General features: G+C 38.9%; 1 protein-coding gene across 4 annotated transcripts in view; it reads right to left on the reverse strand.

Moving 5' to 3' along the window:
• Positions 1 to 19,309, reverse strand: part of LOC131426144 (uncharacterized protein DDB_G0284459-like) — a 99,617-nt gene extending 80,308 nt beyond the window's left edge. Inside the window, exons 1-2 of one of the 4 annotated variants that reach the window (XM_058588604.1) lie at positions 19,029 to 19,309; positions 18,349 to 18,852 (exon numbers count right to left, since the gene is read on the reverse strand). The gene's annotated coding sequence lies outside the window, so the exon portion shown is untranslated. Of the gene's footprint in view, positions 1 to 18,348 lie in introns of all 4 variants that reach the window. The other 3 variants (XM_058588605.1, XM_058588603.1, XM_058588606.1) reach the window with 3 other exon arrangements.
• Between the last annotated feature and the right edge of the window lie 3,795 nt (positions 19,310 to 23,104).

The following is a 23,104-nucleotide window of genomic DNA, read 5'->3' on the forward strand; positions in this document are numbered from 1 at the left end:
CTAACAAATTCTCTGAGGTGGATGCAGATACTTTCACAGAGGTGTACACGCCGGTGAGCACTCTGCTGTATGGTTTTCGTAGATGAAGCGTGGACACGCAAAATCAGCAAAATAAAACAATTTATCGTAAAATTTTCGGTTTTCCTTGCAAATTTTTCATAGCAAGGCCAGATCTACTCTCTATTAATTGAAATTCACAGAAGTGTTCGCTCACCATCACGCGCCAGTGGTCACTTGGGTGTATTTAGACGAGAGCGCGTGTGAGCGATTCATGCGAAGAGAATGTTTTTCACTCGCGCCAGCTGCTTTAACCACAAGCACACACTCAAATGCTGTCTATTCGACACTGAGAAGAAGTGCGCTTTCCTCTTTGTGCGGTGCTTCGTTTTTTTCATCCTCGGTGTGGCAAAAATCTGACTCTAGCGTGTATAACTCTGGTGAAATGCCATCTCTGCAACTATGTGTTATAAAATTCAGAACTATAATTTCAAAATTTTGTCCTCTGAAGAAAACATTTTCTAGAACCGCCTTCTCGTAAATTTTGATTTTATCGAGGTGAAAATTTACCAATTCGGCCAGCTCGACCAATTGCTGAAACGTTCGCTCATCTTTAATTTTGTTGGGTTTCTTAAAACTCACAAGCTTCAAAAATTTATAAAGAATTTTTTTTTCTTCGAACAAATGATTCACAAATGTGAAATGTTGTTTCTTGAAATTCGCGCGAAATCCGCGCCATCGCATCGAAATCTGAGCAGAAACCGCGCTAAATCCGCGCGACCGTAACAATCCTGACAATGTGAAACCACGACAAATTTACATTGTTTCTGTGTAGAAAACAGACGGAATAATATGTAAACAGGAAGTATTTGATTTTTTGAAATTTAAGTAGGATGCAACTTTTCATATTACTTATATTTTCAAAAACATCATACATACTTGCTTTGAGTATAAACTACCATAACCTTTTCTATTTGTAAATAGTTATGTCAAGTTAATATAGATTGAAATGTGGCAACCCAGCACGCTATACAAAATTGAACAAAGCACGCTGTGTTCTAGGCGGTAATGTTTTCTTCTTCCGTACCAGCACGTACCGACGCGTATCGGTAGCGGAAACTGAGGACTAGTAGTCCCAAAGTAGGTTTATACATCCACTAACTAACAAGGTCAGCCAACTAGATGAATCTTTCAGTAAGTTTTTGAAAAATTTGCATCTCTTTTCGCCCTCACTTTTGTAAAAATACTCATGAGATTTACATTTTTTCACTTATCGTGCTGTAATACTGGAAACAAAAGTCGGATCTGGATAAACTTTAAAAATTTCATTTCTATTATTTTAAAGAATTTCAAGACCTTTTATTTCTATCTTAGTTTGTAAAAACCGCGTAAGAAATTCCCGAGAAAAGTGATTGCGCATTTTTTCATCGATTTGCACATATTGACTTGTAATTCCGGAACCGAAAAACGGATAAAGATTGAATTGAATTGCGACCTATGGGACTATAAAACCTTTTGTTTGAATCTAAGTTAGTGAAAACTGGACATTTAATGACCTCGTCCTCGAAGGATAAGCTTGGGTGTAATATAGAATATAGAATTTCAAGATCACAATTTACAATTCTTTTCTATCCTAATTCATCGTCTAACGTATTTCGTTACAGTACTTATAGGTTAAGCGTCTTTCATTAAAACGATATGAAATTTTGAAAGTTGTTGGTCGTGCAGCGGACCGATAGCGCAGTCACTGTCGGGAAAGGCCCCTGCAGGTGGTAACCCTATTCCCCGAGTTGGCAGTTCAATCGATTGTGCGCTGATTCAACAAGTCCGTAGTCGTATGTTCGAGTCTCCACTTGAAAGGGATCTTAATGTCAATAAGATCATTGCATTGTAGCCAATGAGTTTTCTTTACGTTTCGTCTTAGACTGGTCAATGCATAACAGTTTGTGTTGAGCTGTTATGCCACCTAGTAGTTCAACATAAAACTGCTACTGGTTCTGGACAGTAAGAAACGGCTGCGAAGTCAACTGAAACGGAATAGAATAGAAAATAATACAAGAACAAATCGATGCATTTATTTCACTAAAAGCAGCCATGGACAAGAATAACCAATTTACGACTGTCACCTGACTGCAAACCCAGAAATGTTGATCATCCAAACAAAATAAGCATTCAGCTATTTATTTTCGATTGGCATACCGACACATACCTGCATCAGCAGCTAGTATCTAAATAATGAAAAATAAAAAGATTGTACCTCCGATAATCATGCAATTTAAGCAACTAAAGCAAAACCAAAATCAACTAAAGTGATCCAATCGTTCCTTTTTCGAATTATACATTCGCATCGGGTTGGGAACTGAAACAATCAAAATCCAATGAAATTAGCAAACGAAAAACTAATTGATATTAATGAAATTCCGAGCCAGTCGGCAATGCACGAGGCATGAGGAAAATGAACAAACAAAATAAACCTGAAAACTAAAAGTGCAATTTAATTCCAATTACAGTTGAAAATTGGAAGGTAATCGCAAACCATCATCTGCTGCTGCTTGTCGTTTGTGGTTAATTTTATTTTTTCGATATGTAAGCTGAAACTGGGGGTCTGACTGATTGATCGATAGATTTTGCGTATCATTTTGAAACATCGACGTTCCGAAACCATCGGATGATCCGCTTTCTTTTCCATTCAACCCTTTCAGAAACAAAAAAAAAAGCATTCGATCAAATACGCGCAGCGAAACTAAATTGCACCGTTTTTTTTTTCTCTGTGTTTTGCATGGATTTGCCAGATAGTTCAAACCCCGTACCATACCCGAAACACGTATGTGCAATGTGCTTCGCTCCTTGCTGCATACGAAAAAAAGGGGCGGATCAATCGATTTGGAGCGTCTTTCTTCTCGTCGAGGGGAGCATCCACCGTCGGCCATAGTCGTTCCGCCTTGACGAAGATAATAGATTTCACTAAACGACTTCTCGTCACGATGACGCTCGAGTGGTCAATAAAACTTTCATCGTGTGTTTGGCTGAATTTTAGATCGAAACATCGGTAATGCCGTGTTGATCAGTTTTTCCGTGTTTTTGCACCGTGATTCAAGGTTGCCAGATTAGATATCTAAGTGAGTAATTCTATGTCGCTCTACTTTGTACTTTCATGTTATCATAGACTGTTCTGTTGTGTGATTCTATGTTTGTAAATCTCACTTATCAACCTTTTTAATGCACTGGCAACACCGTTCAGTACCAATGCAAAAACAAGGAACCTCTCTAACAAAGAGCTCCGGTGAGTTATGCGGTCTGCAAGCCCGAGCACACTTTCTCACACACGTGGAGTGGAACACAATGAAGATATTTCTTAACCATCTGCTGCTGCTGCTGCTGCTCCTCGGTGCAACAACGAAAGCGGCTGCTGGTATGTCCGCCTGTGCAAAAACATTCCCTCATCTTGGTGCGGCGCGCAACACTTCCTGCTTGCATGGCTAACTAAGTAATTCGACAACAAGACGCGGCGCCGCCAACTTCGGTTGTTTTTCCTCCGGCGGAACGGACGGAAAAAAACAGACGCTGGCGGGACTGCCGGTGTGACGTTACATTTAAATTTTCAATTAAATTAAAATTCGTTTCGCAAAAATCGATGAACAGAAGCACCTAGTCTGATCCGGTACGGAACTTTCATTTGCTTTGCATGCAATCAAAACAGAATATCTTAGGCGCTGGTGTTCCGTGCACGCAAGATCCGGTGCTGCTGAAGCTGCTGCTTCTTGTGCACTGATGAGCCTTTTATTGGCTGAATTAGCATTGTTTTCAATTGTCTTCTTTTAGCTATTCATTGCGCATCAGCTAAGATGTGCTGTGACTACTGATTTGTTTGCAACGAGTTGTCCATATAAAATCTTCTCCGGTAAGTTGTAGACATTCAAAAATTTCAATAAAATGTGCAAACTATTACTGCACAGTAAATTTACTATTGAATTACTCTTGACTGATGATTGGAATAGTTTCGAGCCCAGATTAGAATTTTTTTCTTTTATTCTTTAGTTCACACTTATCATAAAATTGCTAAGATTTTTCTCTACTGCGGCACCGTGTTCTACCAAAATCACATACCAGTAGCAGACATTCGTAACCGTTTCGTTTTCTTGGAAGCGTGAACAAAGGCGTGTTGTGTTTTCTTCTTCCGTGCCAGCACGTACTGGTGAGTTCCCTCACAGTAGTTTTTGAGACAATGTGAGCTTAAATTTAGGTTTTGCTCCACTGCTTTCGGTGTTTTCGGAACAGGAAAAGGGGACCCAGCAAAGCCTTGGTATTACATTCCTGTAGTGGAATTTGACCTTCTGTTTCAACAAACTCCGCAGCCAATTCAGAGTGTACAGAAGTGCTACGATTCTACTGACACTACGAATCCTTCCAGGTCGGGGCCCGAACATACGACAACTGGTTTGTAAGATCAGTGCCCTATGCATTAAACCGTCAACCCGGGACGAGTAGTTTATATGCCTACAAAACTAACAAGTTCTGCAATTTGGAAGAAGTCGGCTCCGGATTTCTCATATTACCCTGTAACTCCGAAACCGGAAGCCTGATCCGGGAGCGAATCATTTCGCCGAAAGGGTCATTTCGCCGAAAGGGTCATGTCTCATGTATGTTATGTGTCCTGTATAACTGATATGGCGCCGCCACATAACCGCAGCCACACAGCCGCCGAGGCGACACCAGCTGAGTCGGCCGCCGATCCGCCGTCGGAAGCGGCGGCCTCTTGCATACAACCCTGTAACCGCCCCGTTTGCCCGGTCTACTCAAAGCTAGGTTTCTTTGCTTTAGTTAGGTCCGAATGAGCGGTAGCGAAGTCGGACAGCACATGAACCAATTCGATGTGACGTAGCCGCATTAGATATTTTTTTCATTTTCACTTAATAAACGGAAAATACCACTTACATTTGTCTAGTAGATACACTTATGCAGTTGCTTTGATGCTTAGTAGCTAATAGTCAACAAGTTTTCTTGGGAACTCCGTTCTGAGGTTCATGAATCAATCTCTATTCAAGAGTACAAGAATCAATCTTTGTTCAAAAAGTACAATTGTAGGCCAACAAAACGAGCGTTAACGCTATCATCTTTCATTTGTCTTTATTTCAAATCAATTTCAATTACGATTTTAAGTCGATTTCAGGATTCGGCGAAATGGCTTTCGGCTTTCGGCGAAATGACCACGATCCGTGTGATCCAAATGAAATTCAATAACAGGTTACGGAACTATAAGATCTTTCATTTGAATTTAAGTTTGTGAAAATTGGTTTAGCCATCTCTAAAAAAAGTGAGTGCATATTTTTTACATTTTTTTGTTGGTTTATCCTGTATCTCCGGAACCGGAAGTCGGATCGGGATCTCTGTTGTCCGTCGACAGTTTCGATCATTTTCGCGTTTTTTTTTATTTCAATTATAGAGGTTTTAACCTTAAGGTCATTCGCCTCTTCGGGCCAGAAAAACTTTCTGACCCTATGTGCGGGGTTGGGAATCGAACCCAGGTGGGCTGCGTGAAAGGCATCGACTTACCCATCACGCTATACCCGTCCCCTCCGAAATTCAACTTTGAAACTTATGTTCAGAATTTAGTCCCAGAATCCTGATCTGAAAATTAATTTAGTTGAAAATACAGTTCTAAAATTCTGTTTCCAAATTTCAGTTCCTTAATTCTGTTTCAGAGTACACTTCTAGAATTCAGCTTCGGAACACAGGTCCTGAATAAGTGTCCAGGAGCCATTCTGGAATTCAGGTTAGGAATTCAATTTCAAATTTTAGTACAAAAATTCAATTTAAAATTCTGTTCCAGACTTCGTTGTCAATTCTGAATTCAGGGTCTGACGAAAATTCTGTTTTTGACTTTGTACTTCAACTTGTACTTGGATCTGGAACTGAACCTAAATTTACCATATTACTGATCCAAGTCTCCAGCATCTGGACATCTGCTTGGACTCAGATCAATAATGAATCCAGCAACAACTGCTTAATCATATTGTACTCGTCAGTGTTTATCAACGAACGATTTTTTTATTCGTATTCATGTCATCCGGTTATGCCTTTGAAACTACTCACCCGTCTTTTTTTTTTATTTCTACCTTGATTTCGAAAAACCGTCATGCCCTTCAAAAATGTATCATAACCAAACCATTATTCTTTTGAAAATGTCAACAATTTAACTTGTACATCCTAGTCATGGGAACCAAAAAATTAAAACCGCAAGTATTAGAATTAAAATCGAGAAAAAACGTGATCCATGAAATTAATTCGAACATTTTTGAGAATTATAAATATTTTAAGTAAAAGTCTTCAAGAATTTCTCCTCAATATCATAAGACAAACTTATGGATCGCTTTCATAATCCTTATGTCTGTCAAAATTCGTTCCTATGAAACTCGAAGATCATTTTGTCTGGATTTCAAATCAACGTCGGGTGAACTGACGGATTCGTTTAAGATGATAGATACACGGCAAACGAATCTTAATAGCTGGAATGTTAATCATAAAAATTTTCCCACATTTATTGATTTTTCTCCTAACTGCGAGCTTTATGTGTTGGCACTCGGCTCTATCCACTTCAAAACGTTCAAAGTTTTTCATTTTGTAATCGTAAGTTCAGATAAAAATCGCCACCGTTTGAATATCTTTGAGTGCTTTGATCATTTGTTTTAGCATCAGTGTTTGGTTTGGCCTGCTGACATCAGAGATGCCAGATCTGCAGATTTGTTTGCAAATCTACAGATTTCTTATATCGTCTTATATATTGCAGACTTTCGTCAAAACTTATAGACTTTTTAAATGGTCATGCCGTTGTTTCGATTTTATTTATTTGCCAAAACAGTTTTGTGTTTCATACTTTTTAGAGAAATGAACTCCGCAGACATTTTTTTCGGACTCCGCAGACATTTTTTTCGGCCAACGATAGCCATCAGCCAATAATGCACAAGGCGATGGGGATGCACATGCAGACCGTGCAGAGGCCGCATTTTCGCAAGTGTTCAATTTGCACCTACATTGCGAAGAATTTCATTGATCTGCGGCCACACACCGTCGATGTGTGGCCAAAGTGGTAAGACAAAAAAAAAAATGCAAAACAAAAACAACGAAAACAAAAAGAATGATTTCATGAACCGAACATGTAACAGTTTTATTCTGGCACCTTATGTTGTTGCGAAAAAATGGCGAAAAAAACGCGCACCTGACTGAAGAGTCGGCAACGTTTGCGGCTACAGTTCGTGCTTCAGTAGCTAATTCGAAATCTTTTTCAGCGATAACGAACGGACAAAAAGCTCCTCAAGGGTTATTATCACGTCACTCACATTGCTATTCACTGCGGTATGTTCGTGTGCGCCTAGCGTTTCCTAAGTCGTCTTAGAAAAAGTATTTTGTCATGCGAGTGCGTCATGTCAAAAAAAAACTCCTGTTTCATTTCGTGAGTGGTTTTCAAAACTGAGGAATTCGAAGACGGAATCGAAATTGACGTTGATAGTAACATAAAATTAGAGTCATTTCGCATGTCTGAGTAAAAAACTGCAGTTTTTTTATTTTTTTAGAAGGAACTTTTAATGAAAAATCAGAATATGGTATTGTTGCAGATTACTTCCAAATCTAGATTTCTAATACATTTTTAACTACAGGGTCCGGCACTCGAAGTGTAACCAATTAAAAAGGCCATAAATTCAGTTTGGAACATTACTTTTACTTAATTCAAAGTACAAAATGTGTAAAAATAATACAAAATTCAGAATCAATTCACTTTTGCTCGATATGACCACCTTTTGCCTTGACTTGATGACTTGAGAGAGCGAAGGAGTTGCTTCGTTTGGCCGAAAGCGGTCAATTTCCGAACATTGTATTTAGAAAATTTTTCCAATTGAGCAATTCGTCAACTCTCAAAACGATAGGGTTTACTTCACCGACCGTTCATACGAGAATTTGAGTCATCGATTGGCCACCAGGAGGCAGCACCCGCAACAGATAATGGTTTGGGCCGCTGTAACCGCAGATGGGCGCTCTCCAATCGTTTTCATCGAGCCTGGCGTCAAGGTAAATGCGACATATTATCGGGAAAGTATTCTGGAGGTTGCTTTGAAGCCGTGGGCAGACAAACATTTCGGTGGCAGACCATGGACGTTTCAGCAGGACTCGGCACCGTCTCACAAAGCTCGAGTGAACCAAGAATGGCTGAAAAACAACGTTCCGAACTTCATCACGTCCACACAATGGCTCTCGAATTCACCAGATGCGAATCCAATGGATTATTCTCTTTGGGCCATTTTGGGGAGCAAAGTCCGAACTAAAAGATACACCAGTCTCGAGGCGCTGGAAAAAGTTATTGTCCGCGAGTGGGCCAAAATACCTGCAAGTCACATTCGGCCAAACGAAGCAACTCCTTCGCTCTCTCAAGTCATCAAGTCAAGGCAAAAGGTGGTCATATCGAGCAAACGTGAATTGATTCTGAATTTTGTATTATTTTTACACATTTTGTACTTTGAATTGAGTAAAAGTAATTTTCCAAACTGAATTTATGGCCTTTTTAATTGGTTACACTTCGAGTGCCGGACCCTGTATTCATTACGAAATTTTTCTAAAACGTATTATGTTTATCATAAAGCTGATTTTAGAACCTTCTTGAATTTGAAATCATTCCGAAATAGATTTGACATAGGTTTGATGCTTCATTTTCCTTCATAATGCTTATGAAAAATGGTCTACTAGGTTGGAATATAATCTCATAATAATTTTAAAAGGATTTTGAGGAGTTTAGAGTTGTTTAGTTTATTGATGTATTGTATATTTATCGTTTATTATTACCACATGTGCATTCAAAATATGAATCATTATGTGTTCTAAATCCATTTCAACAACAAATTTACTTGTTATTGAATAGAAAACAATAACTCAATAGTGCTGATTTTATGTACAAATATGAATATATTGTTTTCTTATTTGTATTTAAAAACTTCACCAAATTCATGAACATTTCTTTGTTTGACTGCTTTTTGTAAATAAGCTACAACCTTGATAAGGTGTAGTTTTATGCTGCTGGTTAGCATTTTACCGAGATTTTTTCAAAATAAAACAAAGGTTGTTTATTATTTGATACTCAGAAGAAGGAAATATTGTTTCGTGAGTTCACAATCGTTCGTCAGTGGCGCTGATAGCAGTAAACAGTAATGTGATTTTGCACAGTACAACCAGCGATGTCAGATCTACGGAAATCTCCGTAGATCTACGGATTCGAACATTTTCTACGGATCTACGGATCCGTAGACAAAATTTACGGGAATTGGATTTTTTCTACGGAAAATAAAATTTATCAACGAAGAACTACGGAAACAAGTTTTGTCTGGCGAGCAAAAAAAAAACAAAGAAAAGCTTTTCACCGTGAGCGTTTCCGGGAAAAATTCCAGTCTACGGAAATGACACTACTACTATCTGGCATCGCTGAGTACAACGATAAATGACCGTAGTATGGAAATCACCGTTGTATCATGATGCTCGCGTCATACCACCGTGATTCAGGGTGACAGACATGTGATTTCACGGCGTACAGTGATTCCAATATTACATGTCTGTCATAAGCATAAGTAGACTCTCGTGCAATTGCGGATGCAAAAGTGTGACGATTGATTGAACTGTTTGATTGTAGATTATCATTAGAAATTTTGGTTGCCTTGTTCCACATCAATGGCTCGAACAACCCCATGGGGCTGATCCTTGTAGTTTTTTACATTTATAAGCGAACGATCGATCCCGGTTTGGTCCGACTGTGTCCATCCTCTTGACCTTGTAAGAAGTGTAAATAGACTGCCACTCCTATTTGCCAAGCGGAGGTACGCGCCTCGTAGCTCATCATCTAAAGTCTAGGGAAGAAGCCGCTATATGTATATGTATATCCAACGATGTCTCTTTCATCAATTTAGACAGTTCTTCTAAACACGAGCGCATATGCAAGTCATCCAAAAAAAAACGCCTACTTCGATTTGGAATAAGCGGCTGCTTCCACCGGGACAATGCCGGAGAAAGAAGTGGACGATTCCGGCTATTTGATACCGATCAAAAACTCACACGAACAATTCAACCGCCAAAGGGAGTGAAAATTAAATCCACCCAGTTTTGCGTTTTGTTTTTCGATTCCCAGCTATTTGTGTCTATGAGAGTGAAGCAATTGCCGCCGCCGCCGCCGCCCGTTTGAACAGCAGAGGAACCGCGATTCAGAATTGGGGACGAGAGTCTTGATGCTGCGGTTTAGAGTGTGTGTGAATCGAGAGCGCATCATTCCTCCGTAGCCAAGAAAACTGGCCAGCAAAAACGTTCAACAAGTGAATTGGACTCACTGACTGGGTGGTTTAGGTTAGGTGTATTACAACAAAAAAAAATAGCTAGGAGAAACAAAAAAAAAACAGCAACGAAGCTAGTTGAAAGTTACTCTTCCGCAGCCACAAATCAACTCGGTTGACTGGTTGGGTGCCTACAGGGAAGTCAGACACCGAGGAAAGCAACAAGCTCAGCGCGGGAAATTGGTGATTGGTGCAACCGAGAATCCGTCGCTAGCTGGCCGACGGTTCCGAATGTCAACGGGCGCTTGATCGTCAAGCTAGCGATGAAATCAAGTGTGACAGTTTCTTGGTTTGACTTGCAGAAGTTAGATGTCATTTGGTGAGGTGCAAAAACTGGACGCTCCAAGAGATGAGTGATGTCACTTAATATGCCTGCCAATTCATGCAGAAGTATTTCATTTACAAATAAATGAGAAACTTCGGAAAACTCTGAAGTCTGAGGCTTTTTTGTTGTTGTTGTTGCAGTGCAAGCCTTCTAAGCCAGACTTGCGCATGTTCCGCCTGTTGAACACATAAAACATATGTTCCGCAGATAGCGCAACAGAATAGCCGCAAAACTACAGACCTTCATACGGGATCTCGATGGGATTTACCATGGAAGCCGTTGGGTCTTAGACTTTTCTTTTCCCCGGTTTTGTTTTTTGTTCCTTCTCGGTGCTTCGGTATATCGGTTAGCATACCAATTACCACGAATGGTTATTAGTGCCGATACTTATCCGAGCTGCCGGGCTGTACGATATTACGATGTATTCCACAAACATATATCCGCCGGGCCGTTTCTAACTTCTCCAACAGTATCAGCATATAGGCTCTGATGGATCGCAGTCAATTCGTTACAATGTTTCTGCCGTGACCTATTGGATGGGCTGAGTTCAAGAACTGTGGCCACGGAATCGAAAGAATTTATGGCGAATACGAGCGTCGTCGGGAGCATAATTAAGGGTTATCTGGCAAGTTACGATCATAAATTTACTGGAATTTCCCACCGCAAGAATGTCGACCCTCCACCATGATGTCAGTGGTGCGGTCGTCGCCGCAAGTAGCGCAGTCTTCGGACTCGGAGTTTTAAGGTCGTAGAAGTCAGAGCATTCCTGCAACTGAAGAAAGAGCACAAAAAAAGCCCCACCGGCCACAGCTGTACTTATTACTACATTATAACTTCATTTCGAATGGACTTACCTCCCTCGAAGATCACACTCCCGGTATGTGGATAATGAGTTTGCTAGAAACTACCGGGACGGGCCATTTTTCCGCACAGTGTCCCAGAGGGTCGATTGCCTGTGCTAGATGTTGGATGTTAATTGGTGTAAGATGGTGACTATCGCATCTGCCAGTGGAGTAATTAACTTTGCTGATTATTATCTGGCCGTCAGAAAAAGACGATAGAAAAAAAGGTTCTTAGCTTTGAACCGAGCCCATCAGCATCAAACCCCGTTCAACTGTGCTTGAGCTGTGTAGGTAATTTTTTATTCGGAGCTCAAAGCTTGCTTGGACATTGAAAAATTTGAATATGAATTAGCATACTCTGATATGTAGCTTCACAACTTGACTCCGTATAAGTTGATGATATGGTGTCAAGAGTTCCCGGAAACAGTCATGATTACCACCCATATCTCAGCGGCAGAAGAATTCAGTTAATATTTTCAGAATACTTCACTTCAATGAGAATGATTCAAAGCAAACGATTTTATGGACCGTCGTTCCGAAATCATATGAAATCGGAGGAAATTTGGCATCACTGGAACAACGATGCGGTACACAAGTGTTGCTCTCAAAAAAAAAAGTCAAATTTAATGCGTATCAAACAACTTATTGACACACTAAAGGATCCGTGCACACTTCGTAGCGCAATAATATTAGATTAAATGTAAATAAATCAAAACTACTTTCAATGAATTTTAATGGTTATTGTAAAAAGATAACGGTTCCCAACCTTTTACTATCTTATTTATTTTATTTATTTATTTATTTGGGAGCAGGGAAAAGCCCAGTGGAGATGAAATTTGGCAATCTCTTTCTCCAGCAGGCATAAAACCTCCTCATCATTTGTATCAACAGATTACAATGATCCCACAGATACATTTAGGTTTAACACTACAGTTAAAACTAACAGATAAAACTAAATTTATAACACTATAACTAGTTGATTACACCAAGCATAACAGGTCATAGTGCATAGTGCTCTTACTTAAAAGATGAGAGAGAGAGAGAGAGTAGAAAAGTGGTTAGGTAAATGGTATACAAGGGTTGGTGAAGATGGTGCTAAACAAGCGTAAACGAACGACGGGGTTAGAATCAGCATGTAACACATGGATCAATAAGTCCCGAGACTAACAATGGAAACAACATTTTTTTTTGCAAAATTTTTTTTTATTCATCAACATAATCACCTTTTAGGGTGATACAATAGTTCCAACGTTTTTCCAATTTTTCAATACCATGTTTATAAAAAAATTTATCTTTCGCTTCAAAATAAGCTTCAGTTTCAGCGATGACCTCCTCATTTGAGCCAAATCTTTTTCCCTGGAGCATTTTTTTAAGATCAGCAAAGAGCCAGTAGTCACTGGGGGCTAAATCTGGCGAGTATGGGGGGTGGTGAAGCAGATCAAAGCCCAATTCGTTCAATTTCACCATTGTTTTCATCGACTTGTGGCAGGGTGCATTGTCTTGATGAAAAAGGATTTTTTTCTCTGCATGTGCGGTCGTTTTTTTGCGTTTGCCTCCTTCAAACGGACCAGTAAGTCAATATAATAATCAATGTTGATCGATTCACCTTTTTCGAGGTAGTCAATGAAAATCACGTATCCCAAAAAACTGACGCCATGACTTTGCCAGCTGACTGCTGCGTTTTCGGACGCTTCGGACGGCTTTCGCCAGATGTGCGCCACTCAGATGACTGCCGCTTCGACTCTGGAGTGTAGTGATGTATCCATGTTTCGTCCATGGTCACGTAACGACGCAAGAAACCTTTTTTGTTGCGAGTAAATAGCGAAAAACTGCTTTCTGACTGGCACCCACTTGGAAAAAACCTTTTTCATGCTCAATTTTTCATGAAGGATAGTAAATACATTTCCATATGATATCTGTGTCATCCCAGCAATCTCACGGAGCTTCACTTTACGATCTTTCATTATAATTTTTGTCACTTCACTCACATTTTCCGGTGTAACGGCTTCCACAGGTCTACCCGAGCGTTCCGCGTCATTTGTGTCGGTACAACAGCGTTTAAACTCGGCGAACCACCGACAAATCGTTGCTTTCGACGGACAAGAGTCCGGATAACATTTTTCAATCCATTGTTTCGCTTGCACGGTGTTTTTACCCATTAAAAAACAATGTTTTATCAAAACACGAAACTCGGTTTTTCCCTTTTTTTTAAACAAACTACAAAACGACTTTACTCCAACTTCGATAACTCAGCTGTTTCTGGTCGGATAAACTTAAAATTTTGACCCGTTTCAAGCAAAGGTTAGTACTCTAGAAAGACGTGGTTACTGGTTTACTACGAGCGCCATCTCTGCTTTAGTCTCGGGACTTATTGATCCATGTGTTAGATCTAATTAGTGATAAAAAATGGACGGTGGAAGACAGAAAAAAGAGGAAAGGACGACCGGGTTAATTACAACAAGCGAATCTAGTTAGTTTCAAATGAAGATGATAACGAGACGGAATGGGGGTTGAATGAAAATAAAATATTAACGGTTCCAGACAAATCCTAATGTGACAGGTGACTATGAAACAATCGTTTAATCATGTTTCGAGATAAATGAAAGTCGAAGACATTGAAACAGTTGTTGAATATTCGGCACATACTGGAGAACGACTCATTATGACCATAATTTGTCGTTTCAGTACATTCTGCGAAATGCTATAGTCGTAGCTCAATAGCGAGTGTTTGCGAGTAAACGGCGTAACGGAACATTTCAAGGCATTTAAGACCATTCTATTGTCGTTACACCAGTTCACGAACAAATCAAGCAGTTACTGTAAAAATATAGTGTCGTCGGGCGAACTTACTAGATCATATAGCTTAAAATCATCTGCGAAAGATAGTTGGTGGCATTTCAATAGAAAGTTGAGATCATTGAGGTAGAGCAAGGATAAAAATGGTCCCAAGTGACTGCCTTGAGGGACTCCAGAACCTACGCAAACGGTGTTGTAGCGCATTCACCAAATTTCACTAACATTTCCCGACCAATAAGATATGATTGAAGCCAGTTGAGTAAAGATCCACTAAATCCAAGTTTTTCGAGTTTAGCAACTGCAATTTGGTGGTATATCGCGAACCATAGGTTGGGAATAGCTGCTCTGTGATAAACAACATTTATTTGATTTTTCATTTTCGGTACAGATATATAAAACCGATGATTTGCCAACACTTGTACAGGCTCCAAACAATTTTCTATATAAAAAAAACTCGAAATTCACGACATAAACTCCTAACGATTGTCCTTGAGATTTATTGACGATAACAAAAAAGCTAAACGGATGCGAAATTGACGTTTAAATTTAAATCCGGACGTATCAGTGGGTATCAGGCGCGTATACAAGGGAAATTTTAGGGGTTCAAACCCCTCTCGAAACTTAAAAAAATAATTATGTTATGAAAACTCCTCTCTATAAATATGACGAATTTCACTCTCTGATTTCAATGAAACTTTCTGGACATGTAGACTTTGTGTCAAAAAGCCACTTTGCATATTTTGGTTTTAAAAATTTATCCAGACTGTCTAGTGATGTTCACAAAATCAGTCAAATTTTTCAATAAAAAAATTCTTATCGAATCCAACACTGAAAAAATTGATTTAAAAAAAATCAAAATCGATTCACAAAGTTGGTTTCTTTTCTTTTGATTTTGATAACATTTTGTTCCAATATTGGTGATTAACAGTTCGGCTGAAAAGTTCGTATCGTTTAATAGAAACACACATTTTTTTGCCAAAATTCGTTTTCATTATTCAACATAATTGCCATCAGAGGCGATACAGCGATTATAGCGATCTTCCAACTTTTCGATACCATTTTTGTAGTACGATTTGTCCTTTGCCTCAAAATAGGCCTCAGTTTCAGCGATTACCTCTTCATTGCTTCTAAATTTTTTACCAGCGAGCATTCTCTTGAGGTCTGAGAACAGGAAAAAGTCACTGGGGCCAAATCTGGAGAATACGGTGGATGAGGGAGCAATTCGAAGCCCAATTCGTTCAATTTCAGCATGGTTTTCATCGACTTGTGACACGGTGCATTGTCTTGATGAAACAAAACTTTTTTCTTCTTCAAATGAGGCCGTTTTTTGAAATTTCGTCCTTTAAACGCTCTAATAACGCTATATAATAGTCACTGTTGATGGTTTTTCCCTTTTCGAGGTAGTCGATGAAAATTTTACCATGCGAATACCAAAATACAGACGCCATAACCTTACCGGCCGATTGTTGAGTCTTTCCACGCTTTGGGTTCGGTTCATCGCGTGCAGTCCACTCAGCTGACTGTCGATTGGACTCCGGAGTGAAGTGATGGAACCATGTTTCGTCCATTGTTATATATCGACGAAAAAATCGGGTTTATTTCGATATAACAGCTCCAAACACTGCTCAGAATCATCAATTCGTTGTTGTTTTTGATCGATTGTGAGCTCACGCGGCACCCATTTTGCACAAAGCATTCTCATATCCAAATATTCGTGAATAATATGTCCAACACGTTCCTTTGATATCTTTAGGGTGTCAGCTATCTCGATCAACTTCACTTTACGGTCATTGAAAATCATTTTGTGGATTTTTTTCACGTTTTCATCGGTAACAGCCTCTTTTGGACGTCCACTGCGTTCATCGTCTTCGGTGCTCATATGACCAGTACGAAATTTTGCAAACCACTTACCCGGTGCAGAGTCTGGATAACACTCATCAAGCCATTTTTTGGTATCGGCGGCACTTTTTTTCATCAAAAAGAAGTGTTTCATCAACACACGAAAATCCTTTTTTTTTCATTTTTTTTACAATAACAAAAGTAGCTTCACTCAAAATGCAATATCTCACAAACTAATAATCAGACAGCTGTCAAATTTATACACGTATCTTTTGAAGGTTGGTACTAACTGAAAATGTTATGGATTTAATTCTAGTGGCGCCCTCTCATAGAAACGATACGAACTTTTCAGCCGATCTGTTACTTTATCCAAAAAATTTTCAAGTTTCATTTCATAAGATAATTTTACCAACTGCGAATATGATTTATCGTAAAATTTGTCATATTTAAGTCAAATTGAAAATACCACCTCAGAGTAGAAAAATTTTTCTTCCACGTCTATAATTTTTCAAAATAATTTGCCCGTTTCTATAAGAAATCGTTAAAGGTGAGTAATTAAAAGTTTCTCCTACCGATTTGACAGCTCTTGCTGAAGGTATCAACTCTGAACAAGCAGCGCATCTACATTTCATTTTAGCGTCATTGTGCCAATAGTAAACTAATTGGTCGAAACAGTTATTCTGAGTGATAGTATAGCTATGAGAAAAATGAAAAATGCTAAATGTGCTATTTCTTGCATAATTCTGATTCGCGAAACTAAAAAAATGTTCATGTGACGGTCACCGCCTCAATTAACCGCCCAAAATTAAACGGTTCAAACTGGTCGAAGCGCCAGCTGCATATCATAGTCGACATTATCATATTCAAGCATAACGAAAATAGGTTATGGTCGTTGTTCCAAGACAGTAAATTTTGAAGATGATTTGATCAAATCAATTCTGTGATTTTTGCTGAAAATCTAGAACTAGTCTTACCGCGAGTGTTTAATATTTTTCAGTCGTGTTCGGTTACAGCTGTGATTCTCAGACTGATCCCTACCGCCCACCTGTGGGCGCTAGCTTATTTTTTGTGGGCAGTAAACTCTACAGGTATTTAAAAGGTGGGAAAATTCAAAAATTCTCTACGGGAAAAATACAAGCTTTCTTAAATTCAAGCGTTGTCTGAAAATAATTCATTAAAAGCAGGTCTTTACTGCTCAAATCCTGGTACTCGAATAACTTGGTTTTAAAAGTACTCTGCTGATCTGAATGCATTCATATATTACTGGTCGATTAATAGTTAGTTCTGGGATACAACAAGTAAGTCATTTAAGACCGTTCACATTTTTACTATACCTCAATGACTTTAACTTATCAGTGAAATGTTTTAAACTATCATTTGCTATTGGCTTCACATTGTGTCACAACAGCAGGGATGTACTAAAACTTCATATTCCGGATTTATCATATGAATCATCTCTCAAGTCATCAAGTCAAGGCAAAAGGTGGTCATATCGAGCAAAAGAGAATTGATTCTGAATTTTGTATTATTTTTACACATTTTGTACTTTGAATTAAGTAAAAGTAATTTTCCAAACTGAATTTATGGCCTTTTTAATTGGTTACACTTCGAGTGCCGGACCCTGTATGTTAATGTTTAAAAATTTAGATGTTTTTTTGCTCAATGTTGGAGAAGAAACGATTATGTTGGTTAATATAAAAATAACACAAAATTTCTCACAATTTTCACGTTAACTCTAAATATATTAGTGTCAATTTGACAAAACTTATTCACATATGGATGTAAACAAACAAACTCTGAAATTAGATTCATTTGATTAAACAATTTGACTAGCGTATCTTCAGTATTAAACCTTTCTGAGAAAACCGTTCTAAACAAAACATACATCAATAATTATCGACTCCGATCAACGTGCAGCCTCTGCCTGATCGAGGTAGCGGTCAACGCTAAACCAGATCAGTTCGCACAGACTTGCGGGCATGATCGTATGTCTATATATGCGAGCATTCCGCTGCGATTATATGAAGAATAAAAAAAAACAAAATCATGCGATGCAGCAAGAAGCACAGGAAGGAAGCTTCAGCATTATTGAAGTTGTGTGTATTACGTACTTATTAGGGTTGAAGCAGCTGCACCAATAAAAACATTATACTCTCGAGCTACGAAGCGAACTGGAAGCAAAACTTACCGTTCAGGGTTTGGATATGGCAGCGGGGCTAGTAGAACTTCTAGTTTCTAGCTCTCCAAACGAGTTGCTCAGGAAGCTTCGTTTCTCACCATTGGTTTCGTCGGATGCAGCGAATGAAAAACTGTTACACCTAGTAGAATCTGTTCCGCTCTTGGCGTCCTTCTGTCGATCACATTCCTTAGTTCATAGACGCTCCGAACCAGGAATAAAATGCACTGATCTCGATCTTTGCTTGGCTTCCCGGGAAGAAAAAGTACAAATACGTTGGCTCTGTCCGACTCAGACGCAATATTTGATGATGATCTTCTTTCTGTTCTCACACAAAATTCACTTGCAAACTTTTCAAATAACCGTGGAATGTTTCACTCTTATTTTTTTTTTCTTTGTTGAACTGTTTCGTTCCACTGTTCAAAACGTATATCCTAAAACGATTGGATTTCCTCCGTTATAGCAATCCCACCATTCGCCATAAACTATCTCGACACACCTGGAAAACGTTCCAAACTAAAGCAATCTATTATTTTTGCGTACTAAAGGAGGTAATTTGATCCTACCAAGCGACGAACTTCGATTGTCACTCGCTTGCTATGATCCAGCAAATCCAAGCACTTCATTTCACCACACGACATTTGTTTTGTTCTCGCATTTATGAGAGGAGGTCACACACTTTCAAGGCTCACCGAACGAATACCACAACGACCATCGAAACTCCATCGCCGTCGATCTCAGCATCATTAACCACTGCCTTCCATCGACCGTTTCGAGAGGCCAGAAACAACACGATCAAGAGCCAAGAGTCCACAGTCCGTAGCTTCTTATAACGGTATCACTACGAAGGCAAGGCGAAGGCGCATAACCGCACTCCCAACAGACACACGCCAGAAACCAGTTAAGCTGAGCGAGTGGTAAGAAAACAGGTGCACATTACTACACTGCTCGTACTCGACTGCGCGGTGGCCGGAGCACGCCACGGCGGTATGGCAGCTCCAAAGTCGGAGGTCTTCATCGTACCATAACAGAGTAGGTATGTATGGTAGCCCACTCTCCCGCAACCAACCTTACTACAAACAGTCACCTGTGGTTGAATGAAGAAACATCACGTTTTTCCTCCTATTGCTCGTAGTATAGTTTCCGTACGATCATCTGCTCTGTGCTGTGGCTTGTATTGCGAGAGAGACGTGTTCTCTCGTGTTATTTGCCGCGTATACTCACTGACACATGAGCTTTCGAGCTTTCACGTGTTTCCACCCAGTAAATCCGAACATCGGACGCATCGTGCACGAAAGCTTTTGATTGCGTTTCGAGCTTACATAGTGTATCGGTAGAACAAAAGAGTGAAGATATACCAAAGCAGAGAGCGGATGTCTGATACTCGGGGGATGGAATATATCGGTGTTGGATTTCAAACCCCGAATTCAGGGCCAGAGTTTTTCTGGGCCGAACAGGCGAATTACCTTAAGGTTAAAGCCTCTATGATCGATACAAATGTTTAACAATCTTTCTCACCCTATCGGGAAGACGTCGGCTCGAAAATATCTTGTTTGATATTCCTTCGCTCTGTTTCTCTAGCGATACATAATGTAAACATAAAGCTTTTTTAGATCGACGCGGTTGATGCAAATGGTGCAGAATTGTCCGATGACGGGCCGATCGAAGCGCTACGATCGGCCCCATATCGTGCTCAATCGGACCGATAATCGGGCCGATGATTGGACCGATGCGGGTCGACAAAATCCACCGGGGCAATGAGAATTTGTAAGGGATGCCAGATAGCTTTTTTATTTTTATGTTTATCGGCTAGGGAATTTATTTTTCGCTAAAGATTGACACGTATTAGACCGATTCGATTTTTGACATTATTATTGAAAATCATTTTTCCTGAGTGGTTTACGCAGTAAGATGAAATATTTTACGCACTTCAACTTTATTCTGTCTAGAGCGGACGCAGCAGCCGGACGATATAGGGTCACCACCTCGGAAGGATCCCTCGCTCGGCAGTAACATAGTTTAAAAAAAACTGTGGTTGTCTAAACGATGAAAAAAATCAACATTTTTGCGGATTTTTTTCCAGAACTATCGTTCAACAAAATAAATTCAAATGTTTTGCATGATAAAAAGCACCATTCGAACAACATTTTGTAATTTTTTCGTGGAAAAGTTTTGAGAAATAAGTCGGTGAAGAGGTATTTTCGAGAACGCTTCTTAAAAATCATGATTTGCGGTGTCCACTGTATCTCAGCGCAGACTAATAAGAAGTGAACGAATGAATACAGCATAGCTAGAGTAGAAGTTTTTCTAGACCCCAACGTTTCTGTTTGATTGTTTAATCTTTGGTGGTTACTCAAAGTGAAAACTACGATTTTTCAAGAAAAAATCCGCCATTTTGTAGCTGTTAAACCTCCTCAAAGTAACAAACATTGAAAAGAAAAACGTTGGAGTCTGGTTTTTATATGTAGAAACTGTGTGCAAAATTTGAAAAAAATTGGTGCAGTAGTTTTGGAATGACGATGGACACGGACTTTCAAAACCTGCTTTCGAGGAAAACTCGTTTAAAGGGTTTTGTCTATAAAATCAATTGAAACAATTAATTACTCCAGGGAGCCCGTAGGGTCTAACATTTTCAAAAGATCATATTTTTTATTTTATAATTTATTATAACGAAACATTTCAAGAAAGTTTTGTCAAGTTTTGAAGTAAATCGAAGTAGAAATCTTGGGCCTGTGCGCCGAGCTCTTGCTTCTTCGTAGAATGAGATAGCCATATATAAAGGTCAATAACTTCCAGAGTTTTTTCCAATAGGCTTGAAAATTTCACAGAAAATTCTTCAAATGTTTTACTATAAGGAAATATAAAGAAAACAATAAATGATTTTTCAAAAGTGTTAGACCCTACCCGCCCCTTAAGCTTTCAATCATTTCCATATCACATTAGAACGACCTGTAACCAATAATAATCCCGAGCTGTTTTAGAAACAAGAAAATTTGGGTTTCCCTTGTAAAAGGCCATCTAAAACGGCGACGTTTCGGCCGCAAATGTCTGTCTAACTTTTTTTACTGAGAAAAGCTGTTCATTACAATACAACATTCCATATCCAGTCGTTAAAAGAGCTATTAGGAACGAGATATTTCGCATCGGAGAAATTGTCTTACCTTCTGTTTCTAAATTAAAACAAACAATAGTCCTATTGTTCCAGACTGCTTATTATCAGAATTGGTAAATGGCTTCAAAAAGGAGACTAGCTCAGCTGTTAGGTGGATCTAAATTTTTGGTATTCGTAAATTCAAATTAAAAAATTATGCTGTAAAGTGTTGTGATGTTTTTTTTTCTATTTTTGATTGATCATATGAAAAACTTCAGTCTGCCTCACCTGTAAGTAGAAAATAAATTATTTCAAAGTATCATGTTCGGATCCTCCCTGAAAAACTTATTTCTTTCAAGAAATAAAACTGCTGAACTATCCGTATAATATGGTGTCTAAAATACTACTGATTTATTTACAAATTTTTGAGGTTAGTTTACACTTTTCTTAGGTCTATGTTAGCTCCACATTTTATGTATACATTTTCCCCTTATTGGAGAATCTTCAGATAGGAAAGAGTATCGAGAATTTACCAAGGGGGATCAAGAGAGATGGAGATGAAGCGAGAGTAAAGATGAAAGAAAACGGGGAGTGATGTGCAATTCTCTTCTCACCACTCGATTGAGGATTAAGGCTGGTTGATATAATTCGGCTTAGATCCTTTATTGCACCAAAGCGGACAGACATAACAAGCCTGCGCGATAAAGAGGATAAACACAGAAACATATACATCCTGCATGATAAACACTGAAACATATACATCCAGGCTTGCTTTTTTTATGACCCTAATTTCGACATGAAGGCGATCTAGCTAACAGACATTATATTGTAAGTCTAAATATTTATCTTCCTTTAGAAAGGAATTAGAAATTAGAAATCTCAAGACGATTGTTTATAATCATGTTTTAGTTTCTTGTAAACAAACTATCAGATTTAATCTCGAAATCTACACTCCCCGACTAAATGATGCGTATTTGCTCGCATAATAAACTCGTTGCTGAACCAATCCCTATTAAGTCATGTAAACACTGAACAATGTATCAAAACAATTTGATTCGTACGAATTTTAAGAAGCTCGATAAGCGTCACACGGTGGATACGTGTTCCCTTACAATGTCATCATCATTATAAAAATTCTTCATAATACAGACAACTTAACACCTCATTCAATAAGTCGTGTGACTAACACATAGATGGCGTCAAATCCGAATGGCGTTTGTGAAGTACCTAGAGAGCCTATAACCAGAGTGACGAGAACCATTTAAGTGAAGCTACTTTTATCATTCTCAAAATAATTTCTTGTGTTAATTTGTCATTGCTCTTTGATGAAACAAAATACTGTGCAAGCTCAGCTATGGCTTTAAAAATGCTATCCGGACTCTGCTCCATCGAAAAGACCCATTTGTTATTGGTTTGCTGAATTCGAACGTGGTCCAATTGAAGTGGTTACTCCCAAAAAGGTAACAAATCGGTTATGTCAAATCGTTAAATTAAAAATTTTTGAGATAGCTGACACTGTTAGCAGAAGCCACTGTATTTGTAGTTATTCATGAACATTTAACCACGAGAAAGCTCTTTTCAAAGTGAGTGCCGCGTTTACTCACAGTCGATATAGAACAACAACGTGGTAATGATTTTGAGCAGTGTTTGGTCACGCTCAAATGTAATAAATCAGAA

The sequence above is a fragment of the Malaya genurostris genome, chromosome 1 (genome assembly GCF_030247185.1).
Source record: "Malaya genurostris strain Urasoe2022 chromosome 1, Malgen_1.1, whole genome shotgun sequence".
Lineage (NCBI taxonomy): Eukaryota > Metazoa > Arthropoda > Insecta > Diptera > Culicidae > Malaya > Malaya genurostris.